Source organism: Felis catus, chromosome F1, assembly GCF_018350175.1.
Source record: "Felis catus isolate Fca126 chromosome F1, F.catus_Fca126_mat1.0, whole genome shotgun sequence".
Taxonomy (NCBI): domain Eukaryota; kingdom Metazoa; phylum Chordata; class Mammalia; order Carnivora; family Felidae; genus Felis; species Felis catus.
In genome coordinates, this window is record NC_058384.1 from 30,882,795 (window position 1) to 30,894,410 (window position 11,616).

General features: G+C 54.7%; 1 long non-coding RNA gene across 3 annotated transcripts in view; it reads left to right on the forward strand.

Annotated features, from left to right (window-relative positions):
• Window positions 1-11,616, forward strand: part of LOC123382781 — a 107,389-nt gene extending 95,773 nt beyond the window's left edge. The window contains exons 8-9 of one of the 3 annotated variants that reach the window (XR_006591695.1): window positions 5,224-5,372; window positions 6,058-7,122. This is a non-coding gene — a long non-coding RNA (uncharacterized LOC123382781). Of the gene's footprint in view, window positions 1-5,223; window positions 5,373-6,057; window positions 7,123-8,933 lie in introns of those variants that run through there. The other 2 variants (XR_006591698.1, XR_006591697.1) reach the window with 2 other exon arrangements.

The following is an 11,616-nucleotide window of genomic DNA, read 5'->3' on the forward strand; positions in this document are numbered from 1 at the left end:
CCCCCCTATTTCCCATTGCCTCATACCCTCCCACTCTCTCGAGCAAGTTACAACATTACTGCGGCTGGTGATGACACTGGAGTTTGAGACCCTTCAGATATAAAGTGATTAGTACCAGCATTTCACCTGGAAAAAGAAGTACTTGTGCCTCCTGGACCAAAGTGAGGACACTGAGGCCCTGTGAAGTTACAGTCAGGTCTCTGGTGGGCAGCTGCTTCTGGAACAGATCAGAGCCCAGCATTTACCATTGTCTCCCTCTGGGCCTGGCCCTGACCCTGTGTATTAGCTTCCTGTTGCTGCTGTAACAAAACTATCACGGGGACACCTGGGTGGCTCAGTTGGTTGAGCATCCGACCTCAGCTCAGGTCGTGATCTTGAAGCTCGTAGAGTTCGAGCCTCACGTCAGGCTCGCTGTCGTCAGCGCGGGGCTTGCTTCAGATCCTCTGCCCTCCTCTCTCTGCCCCTCCCCCGCTTGCACTCTCCCCCCAAAATTAATAAATATTAAAAAAAAAAAAAACCTATCACTTGGTGGCTTAAAACAATGCCAGTTCATCATCTTATGGTTTTGGAGGCCAGATCTCCAGAATCAGTCTCACGGGGCTAAACGCAAGGTGTCTGCAGGTCTGAGTTCCTTCCGGAGGCTCACATTATCATTCCTACCTCGGCTTCTGACACTAGTGTTACTGTCTGACCCTCCTGCATCTCTTGTACAAGGACCCTGTGATTATATTTAGGGCCCATGCAGAAAATCCAGAATACTCCCCCATCTCAAGATCCTTCACTTAATCACACCTGCCAAGTCCCTTTTGCCATATTCACAGATTCCAGGGATCAGGGTAGGGACATCTCTGTGGGGTCATTATTCTGTCTTCCACCAACCCCCCCCCCCCCCCGTACAGGAGGGCTGGGAATCATGTTCAGAGCGCAGCAAGAGCAGGGCTCTTGGAGGGTGGGTATTCTGAGCTGTCCCAGCCTGGCTGGACCACAGGGTGATCCCATCCATCCTAATCCCAGGACACAAACACCCACCCTGTTGGTCATCTGAGTAGAGACCTAGGCGGCATACATATGAGCTTTGCACCCCATGAGCAATCTCTCTCCCTGCCTGCAAAACGTTGACGGGACCCCTCCTGCCTGTCTCCCCTGTGACCCTCGGCCGTACACCTTCCCAGCTCCTCCCAAAGGGAAGCATGTCCTAAAACACCAGCTCCAACGTTACAAAGGTAAGTCAGATGTCATTATCATTCCCAACATAAGGATGGGGAAACTGAGGCTCAGAGCTCCGGCCTTGTCTCTGACAGTTCTGGCAGAACAGAAGGTACATGCAAAACAGGTTGACGGGGTTCAAGAAAAGACTCTAGACGGAAGCGTTGGCAAGGTCAGGGGCCAGCAAGGCTGCTGGGCATTCAGAGACAGCAAAGCTGTGGCCGCCGTAGGCCTGATGGGACAAGGAAGAGGTTCGGTTTCCAGAATCTGGTGTGTGCTCTAGCTGTAGGAGCAGATTGCCCATGAGCAGTGGGGTTGAGAGCTGGGGCTGTCACACAGAAATGCAGACATACCCACAGGTGTAAGGCCATGTAAATTCACATCCTTGGTCTTCCCAAGTTAGGGATTGTTTTATTGGGCCTGGCTTCAAAGGTGCCAGAGGCCAGTGGTGGGGAGGGAGGAGAATCTTCCTTCTCATCGTATATTTCTCACTCGCATTGTTCTTCCCTGTGAGCATGAATGACTTCTGGAACACAGAGATGGTCCCAAGATGCCCGTGGTCAGGGCAGCCCTGGGTGCACGTGCAGCCTGGGACTCACTGTCCTCCTGGCCCCGGGTTGTTTGCAATGCTGACAGGCTTTCTCTGGGTGGGCCGGCTCCCCTCCTGGGACCTGCAGACCTGTTACTTCACCGTCCTTTGGCAGGTCAACTCTCCCTGCCGTGAGCCACTCCTGAGGCGCCGCCTGCTTGCTTCCCTCTCTCAGGAGGCAGTCTCCACCCCACCACTGATGTGAGCTTCTCCCCATCCAAGCTCCCCCTCTTCCGGCCCCCCTCCCCGCCCCACCCCACTCAGCCACCAGTCCAGACATGGCAGGCCACACCCTGCCCAGCTTCTCTGGGGTGAAGGTGGGGTCTTGTACCACGCGGATTGGGGCAGGCAGGTTAGGTTAGCTGTTGAAGGGTGGAAATAAAGATTTGTGTCCTGGGGCTGACTCTGAAAGTCCCAGTGTTATGCCTAACAGAAATGCCCTGCTGTCCCCAAAGGCTCTGGAGCCCTCTGAGGGTGCCTAGGGACACCCACTCCATTTTTGGCAAAACCTCTAAAAGCCCACACAGTACCAAGGATGGGGGGTTCTGGCCGTGACCTCCCAAACGATCCCCTGCTCACGACTGAGCTGGTGACTCGCTCTCGTTCCTGTAAAGCTCAGCTCAGAAGCACCAGCCCAGGAGCTGCTCTGAGTCCCCAGGACAGCCCTGACCCTCATTGCCCCCTGGTGACAGTGCCCATAGCCATAGCAGCACCTTGCATATAAACAGCAAAACTTGACAGGCTTTTAAACTTATTTTTTAATGTTTATTCATTTTTGAGAGAGAGAGAGACAGCATGCATGAGTGGGGGAGGAGCAGAGAGAGAGGGAGACAGAACTTGAAGAAGACTCCAGGCTCTGAGCTGTCAGCACAGATCCCGATGTGGGGCTTGAACTCACGAACCACGAGATCATGACCTGAGCCAAAGTTGGACACGCAACCAACTGAGCCACCCAGGTGCCCCCAAACTTGGCAGTCTTTAAAGCACACTGAGCTCCACAGTATAACCCATAGGTACAGGCAGACGGTGTCACCTCCCTTTGCACAGGTAAGAAAGTAGAGCCAACTCCTTAGGGTCCCTGGGGCCCCATGCTGGTGAATGGTAGCCAGAAGCAGAGCCATGTCTTCGGACTCCTAGGCAAGGGCTTTTCCCCTCATCTGGGATCCCAGCACCCCTGAGTCCTAGGGCCACAGAAGCACCCCGTCCCTGTCTCCCCCACCCTCCCGATCTGATTCTCATCCACACGGCTAGCCCTGGGCCTGCCTTCTCCAACAGCGTGTGGGGGACTGGGGGCTGGAGTCCTACAGCCACAGGGCCACAACCCCTGACTGGGGGCTAGAGGATCATTTGAACAGGGGAAAGCTGTAGGCTTAGGGTAGGCTGCAGGTTTGCTAACCTTTGAGGCTGCAGAAGCACATTCTTCAAATGCAAGCAGACAGCAGCCGGATAAAAATGGAGGAGCTACACTGACCGATGCAAGGGTCGAGGGGCGGGGGGCCCTGCCTCCTCCACCACCCCATGAGGCCCCCCCATGCCCCAGGTCCTGGGGCCACCTGCAAAAGCTCCTAGGTTCACCTCATGGAGCCGCGTTTAAAAGCCATCCCAGAGTACTCCTGGTTGGGCTCTCCCTGTCTTGTGGGGGGCCTTGCCTGTCCTGGCTCAGCACCCCCTCTCCGCCAGCCAGAGTCCCAGAAAGCCCATTTGAGGTGACCGCCCTGCGCATGCCAGGCTGAGGTTGGGGGCGGGGGGGACAGGGAAGAAGCAGCAAGGGACAGCTTTCTGATTCTTCTCCCCTCGAAATCCTGCCTGGGGCTCCAGTGTTCCTTCCCTTAGGACATCAGGACAGTTGGTCAGGACCATAGACCAAGTGTCCAGAGGGAAGAAGAAAAATAATTCCTGCCCTTGGGGAGTTCCCAGGCTGATGGGGAGAGTGTGGAGGTGCAAACATGCACACACACACACGCGCGCGCACACAGGCGTGCAAGCCAGTCCCAAAGAGAGCCCCATATAGGAGCCCAGAGCCCTGCAGCTGCGCAGAGTGAGGCACCTGGGTGAGTGGGCTATGAATGAAGGCAGGGGCGGAGCCCAGGAGGGGCAAACTGATGACGTCCTCCAGGAAGAGGCCCCTGCTACCAGGGCAGGTCACAAACCTCAGCCAGGGCCAGCAGGGGCCGAAAGGAATGCCAGATGCCCGGCAGGCTGTGCATGGCACCTGGGTGGAGTGGGGCACATTCTACCGCCCTCCCGGCTGCCCCGTGAGGTGGTGGTTTCCGTCGAGGTGGGTGAAGGGCGCAGTGGGGGCTGGGCAGCCGGAGGGGGCCCACAAGCAAAGGCATCAGTTTAGGGAGAAACCAGCTTGTCCCCAGCCCCTGGTCTGTAGCAAATGTTAAATAAATGTTTGAATGAGGAAGGAAAAACGGAGGAAAGGGGAGAGGGAGAGAAGGGACCCGTTTAGGGAGGAAAAGAAGTAAGACAGTCATCAATTAGGATTTTTTTTTAAGTTTATTTATTTATTTTGAAAGAGAGAGAGCATGCAAGCTGGGGAGGGGCAGAGAGAGAGGGAGAGAGAGAGAATCCCAAGCAGTGTCAGTGCAGAGCCTGATGCAGGGCTCGAACCCACAAACCCGATCGTGACCTGAGCCAAAACCAAGAGTTGGATGATTGACTGAGCCAGCCAGGCACCCCAGGATTTTTTTTTTCAAGCTTATAAACATTAAACCCTTTAAAAAGAGACAGTGAGAGGGTAAGTGTCTGACTTTGGCTCAGGTCATGATCTCATGGTTCATGGGTTTGAGGCCTGTGTCGGGCTCTGTGCTAACAGCTCAGAGCCTGGAGCCTGCTTTGGACTCTGCATCTCCCTCTCTCTCTGTTCCTCCCCCACTCACACTCTGTCTCTCTCTCTCTCTCAAAAATAAATAAACATTAAAAAAAAAAGAAAAATTCTGGAGATACAAGTTCAAGGAGCTTGCTGTCCTGTCATGGTTCCTCACAGGTTCTGAGCACGAACCTCATCCCCTCGACCCCAGTCCTTCTGGAAGCTGCAATAACCCCAGGACAGGAGCTTCCCAGAAGGGTCATCTCCCCTCCCACACACACAGCTGGCAGCCCAGTGAGCTAGAGGGTGGGCAGGACCCTGAGCTCCTAGGCCCGGCGCAGGTAAGACAGGCACTGATTCTAAGGCCTGGTACACGCTCGGTCTCAAATCCCCTTCCCCAGCTCAGCCCTGGAGCCTTCTACCCTCACACCTCATTCCTCCCCAATGCCAGGAAATGCTCATCCCCCTAAGAGCAGACAGACATCGGCCATTAGTCACCTGAGGCCACTCCCCAGGGCTCCCTGGCCAGGACCCAAGTCCTCCTCTGAGCCCTGGGCTCAGAGCTTCCTGAAGAAGGTTGAACTGTGAATTCTGTTTACCTGCTTTGGAACAGACTGGATCAGGCCTCCACCCTTTTCCGTCTTGTGGCAAACAAGGGATCGGGTCAAACCAGGGGTATCCCTGAGCCTAAGAAAGCTGTGACGGGTGCCTTGGAGAAGAAGTATGCACACAAGATAAGCCGCAGTTCTCACATAAAGCAAGGTTGTGTGTTTATCATGGTTTATATCTCCTGGGGCCCGCCCTGTCCCTTGTCCTGCTACTCCTTCCGCCCACACCCACCCCCACTTCAGCTGGACCTGGGAGGGGGTGGGGGAAAGGGCAAACAAGAGTGTCTGAGGCAGGGGTGGGGTGTTCAGGTGTCAGCTCGAGGCGGGAGGAGGGTGTCCCAACTCACCCGGGCTCCTGTGCCGGAGGGGAGAGCTAGCAAGGCAGCACAAGGCTTGGCCTCGGCCTCAGGTCTGACACAGGCCTGGCTGGACACCCCCCACCTGGAAATGCCTGCTGAGCCGCTGGAGGCCCCTCGGACCCATGCCCATGACCTCAGAGGATGTCTGTGACCCAGTGGGCAGCAAGTGCAGGGAGGCTTGTGGCTGCAGAATGTCCCTTCCCCGGCTTGTCCTCACAGACCTCCTCTCCATTTCCCCACCCCCAGATGCCTGTGCCCCTTCCCTACTGAAAACATAGACCCCGGTTGTCACCCTACCTTACAAAAGACAGACCTCCCCCACTGCCTGCCCAGCTCACCTGTCCTCAGTCTCCACCTGAGACCACCCTTGAGGGACCCCCGCCCAGCACTGCCTGAAGCCCTGAGCCCTGGGGTGGGAGTGGAAAGCTGCAGTGAGGGCTTGGACCTGTGCCCCATGATGCCATCACTTTACCTAACTAGGCATGGAGTGGACCTCTGTGACCCAGGCTGAGGACCAGCCTACCAAACGGGATTTCGGTAGAGAAGCCGCATTCTGAATCCTGAGCCACCAGCTTGCAGAGGCAAGGACATCCAGGATTTCTAGTGATTCGGGTGCAGAGACAAGGGCAGAGTCATCGCCCAGAAGCCACCGCGGCTGCCCTGCTCAGCAGACCCTCCCTAGCAGCCCGCTCACCCCTCAGCCTGTCCTCTGGACCTTCTGCCACCTCCTTACAACTCCCGCTGCCAGTTGCCGTAAGACGCGGCACGTTGCTGGGCAAACAGAGCCTTGAACATGCAATGGATCCGCAGCATTCATGGATTTCATTTGCCAGTTTATCTACCTACTAAAATGCGTTACCCCCAAAGCAATACTCAGGGCTGTTTTGTGGTCCTTTGGGAACAACATGCAGGGTGGTAAAAATCTGAGTTGCCTGCCTGGACATTCCCAGCTGAGGCCACGAGACGATGCTCTGCCTTCTCATGTCTGCTCCCACACTGGAACCAAGTGTCCTGTTCTCAGTCTGAGTAGTGCCGTGCTTTTTTGGATTTTTGTGGTTTTGTTGGTGATTTCGCCAGGGTAGCGCTGCCAGGCCGTCTGGTGTTCCCGAGCACGAGAGATGGGCCCTGTAGAGAAAAGATCAGTGTTAGGCAAGCTTCGTTCGGGCGTTGAGTTACAGCGCTGATGGCCAAGTTCAACATTAATGGATCCGCAATAAGTATCAAATAGAGTCTTTAAACAGAAGGTTATCGATTGTTTCAGTTGATGAAAAGTTTGTGTTCAGAGGCTCACAAGAACCTAACCCTGTATTTTCCCCAAGGGCAAAGGTTCAGAGTTTGCTAATTCACTGTTGCCAGAGACTCTATAGAATATAACTACCTCGAATAATGAGAATCGACCATATAGTTGCCTGGGCTCACCCGGATTTAGCATATCAGGATCTCCTGGCATATGTGTTTTTCTTTTTATATATACATTTTTTTTAATGTTTATTTTTGAGAGAGAGAGAGAGAGGCAGAGAGAGAGAGGGAGACACAGAATCTAAAGCAGGCTCCAGGCTTTGAGCTGTCAGCACAGAGTCCAATGGAGGGTTCAAACTCACAAACTGTGAGATCATGACCTGAGCTGAAGTCAGATGCTTAACAGACTGAGCCACCCAGGCGCCCCGAATCTGTGTTTTTCAAAGCACCAAAGGTGATTCCAATGCAGGGTCTGGGTGGGAGCCATTGCAGTGATTCCTCAAAGTACCCGTGTTAGACCTGCTGGGTTCAGACAGTCATGGTGGCCATCTTGAAACAAACTTCTGTCCAACTGGGAGGTGATATATAGCGTGATGTGGGGACAGGAACATAGGACTGATGAGGCATTAGGGCTCTGAAGACTCTGTGTGACCTCAGCAAGTCATGTAATGTTCAGGGCCTCCGTTTCCCCACTCATGACATGAAGATAATAAAACCTATGCATGGTGGGATTTGCTCTGAAATTCAGATGCGTCTTGTGAGCTCGAACTCCAGGAGTCCACTGGTGTCTTTTGAGAAAGAATTCATTCTAAGAGAAAAGGCAGATGGTCTTGGCCCAGAGTGGTGAGCACATTCCTGGGGAGGAAGGGCACATTCCTGGGGAAAGGAGGAAGGACAACTTGGGGAACTACTCAGTGTTGGTCACTCAGTTCTGCTTCTAACCTGGCCCTTAAGGGTTTGCATCCGGGGAGACCACAGGCAAGGCTGCTTGCCTAAGAACCTTGTGAAATCCAGGGACCCAAGGCCACCAGTATTGGAACTGCCCATATGGCCCTGGGCAGAGAGGCAGGATGTGGCTGTCTGGCTCAACCCATGGGAGCCGCTACCTGCATGGGCAGTATTCCACCCATCCCATCCTTCCCCCAACCCCTTGATGTTGCACCTTCTCGAGCTTTGGAGGCACTGAGGCAGTTCCTGCAAATGTCACCTCAGAAAACTGGAGCTGAAGTAGGAAGGACCCAGCTCCTGAGCTCAGCCATGATACTTCCTTGGGATAACCCCAAGGGCGAAACCTGGAGGTCCCGCATGGGGGCTGAGGGAGGCACCAAGCCCAAGAAAGACTGTTAGTGCATGTTCATGTGACCATTTTTTCACCCCAGACTTACATGGCTGGGGAGATGGGGGTCCCAGATGTTTGAACATCAACTGAGCCGGTAGCCGTGAAAGATTTGGAGAGGTGCAAAAAGGAACTGGATGGACACGAGGGCTTTTGATATCGGTCCCTTCAGAAACACCCCATGGTAGGGGGCACCCTTCGTGAACTGGAACCGGGTGGACTCTTCGGGCGCATCTGAACATCTGCACATCTCTCAAAAGCCTGCGACACATGCCAGCCGTGTGGACCCACACAGCTGGCCCGGTGTCTCTGTCAGCAGGGCTATGTTTTGCACAGTGTTTCTTTGTTTGCTTTTGGTTGAGAAATTGTATCTTCCCCTCACTCTCCGCCCTCACCACCAAAACCCAGAAGAGCTAGACAGCAGGAAAGTATGTCAGGGTAGAGAGCTGGTCCTGCCTGGTGGCCCAGCTTCCTGCCACCTGTCCCGCCTGCTTTGTGCAGGTTCTGTCATCTAGCCTTCCACTACCCACCCCTTCTTCTGAGACTGTCCTTCCAACCCTCCCCCTGCTCCCCGCCCACCCCCCATCCACCAGAGCTGCTCTCCGAGCAGTGCCTGTCACATAGCAGGTCTTCAGTAAATGCTGGTTCCTTTTTTCCCTTCCCTTCCTCTTCCCTTCCCCTCCCCCTCCCCATCCCCGTCTTCCTCCCCTCCCCTTCCCCTTCCCCTTTCCCTTCCCCTTCCCCTTCCCCTTCCTTTCCTTTCTCCTTCCCTTGCTGCCAGACTCCCCCTTAGGTTCCACATCCTGGGCTATTCTGGTAGCAAGGATACAAAGAGTCAAGTCACTTCAGGAAGAGATTTTATTGGCAAGAAGGACACGAATGGGAAAGGAAACAGAAACTCTTGAGAATCTGAGGCAGCACATCCTTGTTCTTCCCCCAAAGGCCCCAGAGTCTCCTGTCATGTCTCTCCCCTCTGCCCAGCTGCCCCCTCAGTTCCGCTTGCATTGGCCACCCAGCTCAAGAGTTGCACCTCAGTGCCCTCAGCTCCCTCCGCTGCTATGATCCATTGGAATTTTCCAACACCGGAACTGAGTGGTCCACCTTCTCAGGGCACGGCTGCTGGCTGGCCAGTCCTGTGGGGCTGCCGCAGGGGCAGGTGACCTTGTGGGTAGGTGACAGGGCAGCCACCCTGTGCCTTAGTCGTGCAGCAGATCTTCCGGAGCGTCTGCTCTGGCCTGGGCTTGAGGCATGGCCATACCACACTCAAGGAGGAACGTTCCAGAACGACCACCCCTTCTTCAGAATCTTCACAGGCACACCGTGAGCCATAGAGAAGCCCGCGGCCTCACCTCCAGGGGGCGCTCTGTGGGCAGGCCGGGCCAGGCCAGGGATAAGGAGCAGTTCAGCATTGGTGGGGTGAAGTGAGGTGTGCCAGAGACAGCTGGACCGGAGATGGCGCTTGGCCCCTCTTCCCTCACTGTCCCTTCTCCCGGAGGTGCTGAGGTCTGCACGGGGAGGAGCTGAGAACAGACTGACCTCTCCCAGGACAAACTTCTTTCTCAGAGGACATCAGTTACTAACCACCTGCGGGGGGTCAAAAAACTGTTTTTACTCTTCCCGGAGCCCACCCCAGGCGCAAAATCCCCCAGAGACCAGAAAATGGTTTGGGCCACCTGATACTAATGTCAGAGAATGCTAAAAATGTGTCACGGAGGTGGCAGCTGCTGGAGGCACCGCCAGCCCAGGGCCCGGCACCAACGGGAAGCATTTGGAATTGTTAAAACTCAGAAACAGGGGTGATCCCTGCATGGGTTGAGACCCAGAGGTCAGAGGTGGGGGCGCCTGCCAGCTGGTGTTGACGTTCTCAGGGCAGGGGAGGGGCGACAAAATTTCCCAAGTGTTGGAATACTGCAAATTGGATTCGGTTGCTGCTGGGGTGAAGCAACACTTGAGGGGCCGTGGCAGGAACAGGAGGTAAACAGGGAGGGGCGGGCCTCCCCTCGGGCTTCCCAGCCCCCTAGAGCGCCTCCTACTGGCACAGTCCAAAAGGCCGCCGCTGGCAAAGCCGGGAGTGGATTGCCCCGGGGTCAGCCCCAGCAAAGCAGAAGGGGGGTGAGGAGACCAGCACACCCATGAGCTGGAGTCTCCCCTCTTGCACACGTGTGTGTGTGTGCATCCACACAGACCACAAGCTCCCTCCCTGCAAGCTGGGTTGTGAGTCCTGCCCCGTGGGTATCAGAGCTGTCGGGGAACTTCATGGCTCTGATGGGCAGAGACTTCTCGGATTCTCAACTGCCAGCGCCTGCGCCCTGTTTCCATCCCACCGCCAAACAGCCCCTGGTTTGAGATCTTCTGTCAAAAGGAAGCTCAAAATTCTTCATCTCCGGAGGGACATCTGGCAGAGGAGACATCACAGGGGCCGCCTCACCGTCCTGGAGGAGGAGCTCAGGAGCTCAGAGAAAAGCAAGGTCTGTGCTACATTGCTCAGCACGTAGTAAACACAGTGGAACCCCGGTGCCAATGGAAGGTACAAGCTAAAACTGGTTTAACTGTCTCGGTTTAACTGTCACCTCCTCAGAGAGATCATCCCAGCCCACTGTGTCTAATTAGGGCCCCTGCCACCCTGTTTTTCTCCATCACTGCGTGTAGTCTTTTCCTGCACAGCACATGTCAGCGTGCAATTCTGTGTTTTCATGGTGTGTTTATTGCCAATCTCCTCTAGGTAGCAACTCACAAGGGCGGGGCCGTGCTGGCTTCCTATACCACCGCACTCAGGATCTAGCCCAGCGCCTGGCACATAGTAGGTCTCAATAAGGGTTTGTCAAATGCACCGACTTAGAAGTATAAAACGTTCTAGATGAGCTGTGATGAACTGATGGGTGGTGGATCTATGAATGAGGGGTATGGAGGCTTAACACTCTGAGAACAAAGTTGTAGAAGGCGGTCGCTCTCCATTTCCAGATTGAGAGCATGGCAGGCAGGAGGATCAGTCTGCTGTGCTTGTGGGCAGCTGTCCACGCAGGGGGATTGGAGCCTAAGCCAGGCTTCTCCCTTGTCATAACTTCACCTCCTGGACCGTAGATGGCATTGGGCTCATTGAATGCTAGAGCTGCTGTGAGGCACGATTCTATGGATTCTGAAGATGGCTCCACGTCACGATCACCTGGGGACATCTAAAAACACCACTCTGCGGACCCTGCCACTAGTTTCCGATTCTTTTAGGTCCATAATTCAGTGTAGCCCACTGGGTCTCCAGAAACACGAGCCTAAGTCCTGACTGCCACACACTGTAAGCTTGGGAAAATTACTCAACCTCTCTGTGCCTTGATTTCTTCACCTGTAAAATGGAACTCATAATAATCCCAACATGGGAGGTTTGTTGTGAGGATCAATGTCGTGTACCTAAAGCTCCTGTTGCAATTCAGTAAATACTGAATAAAATGTAGCTATTATTGTAACAAGTA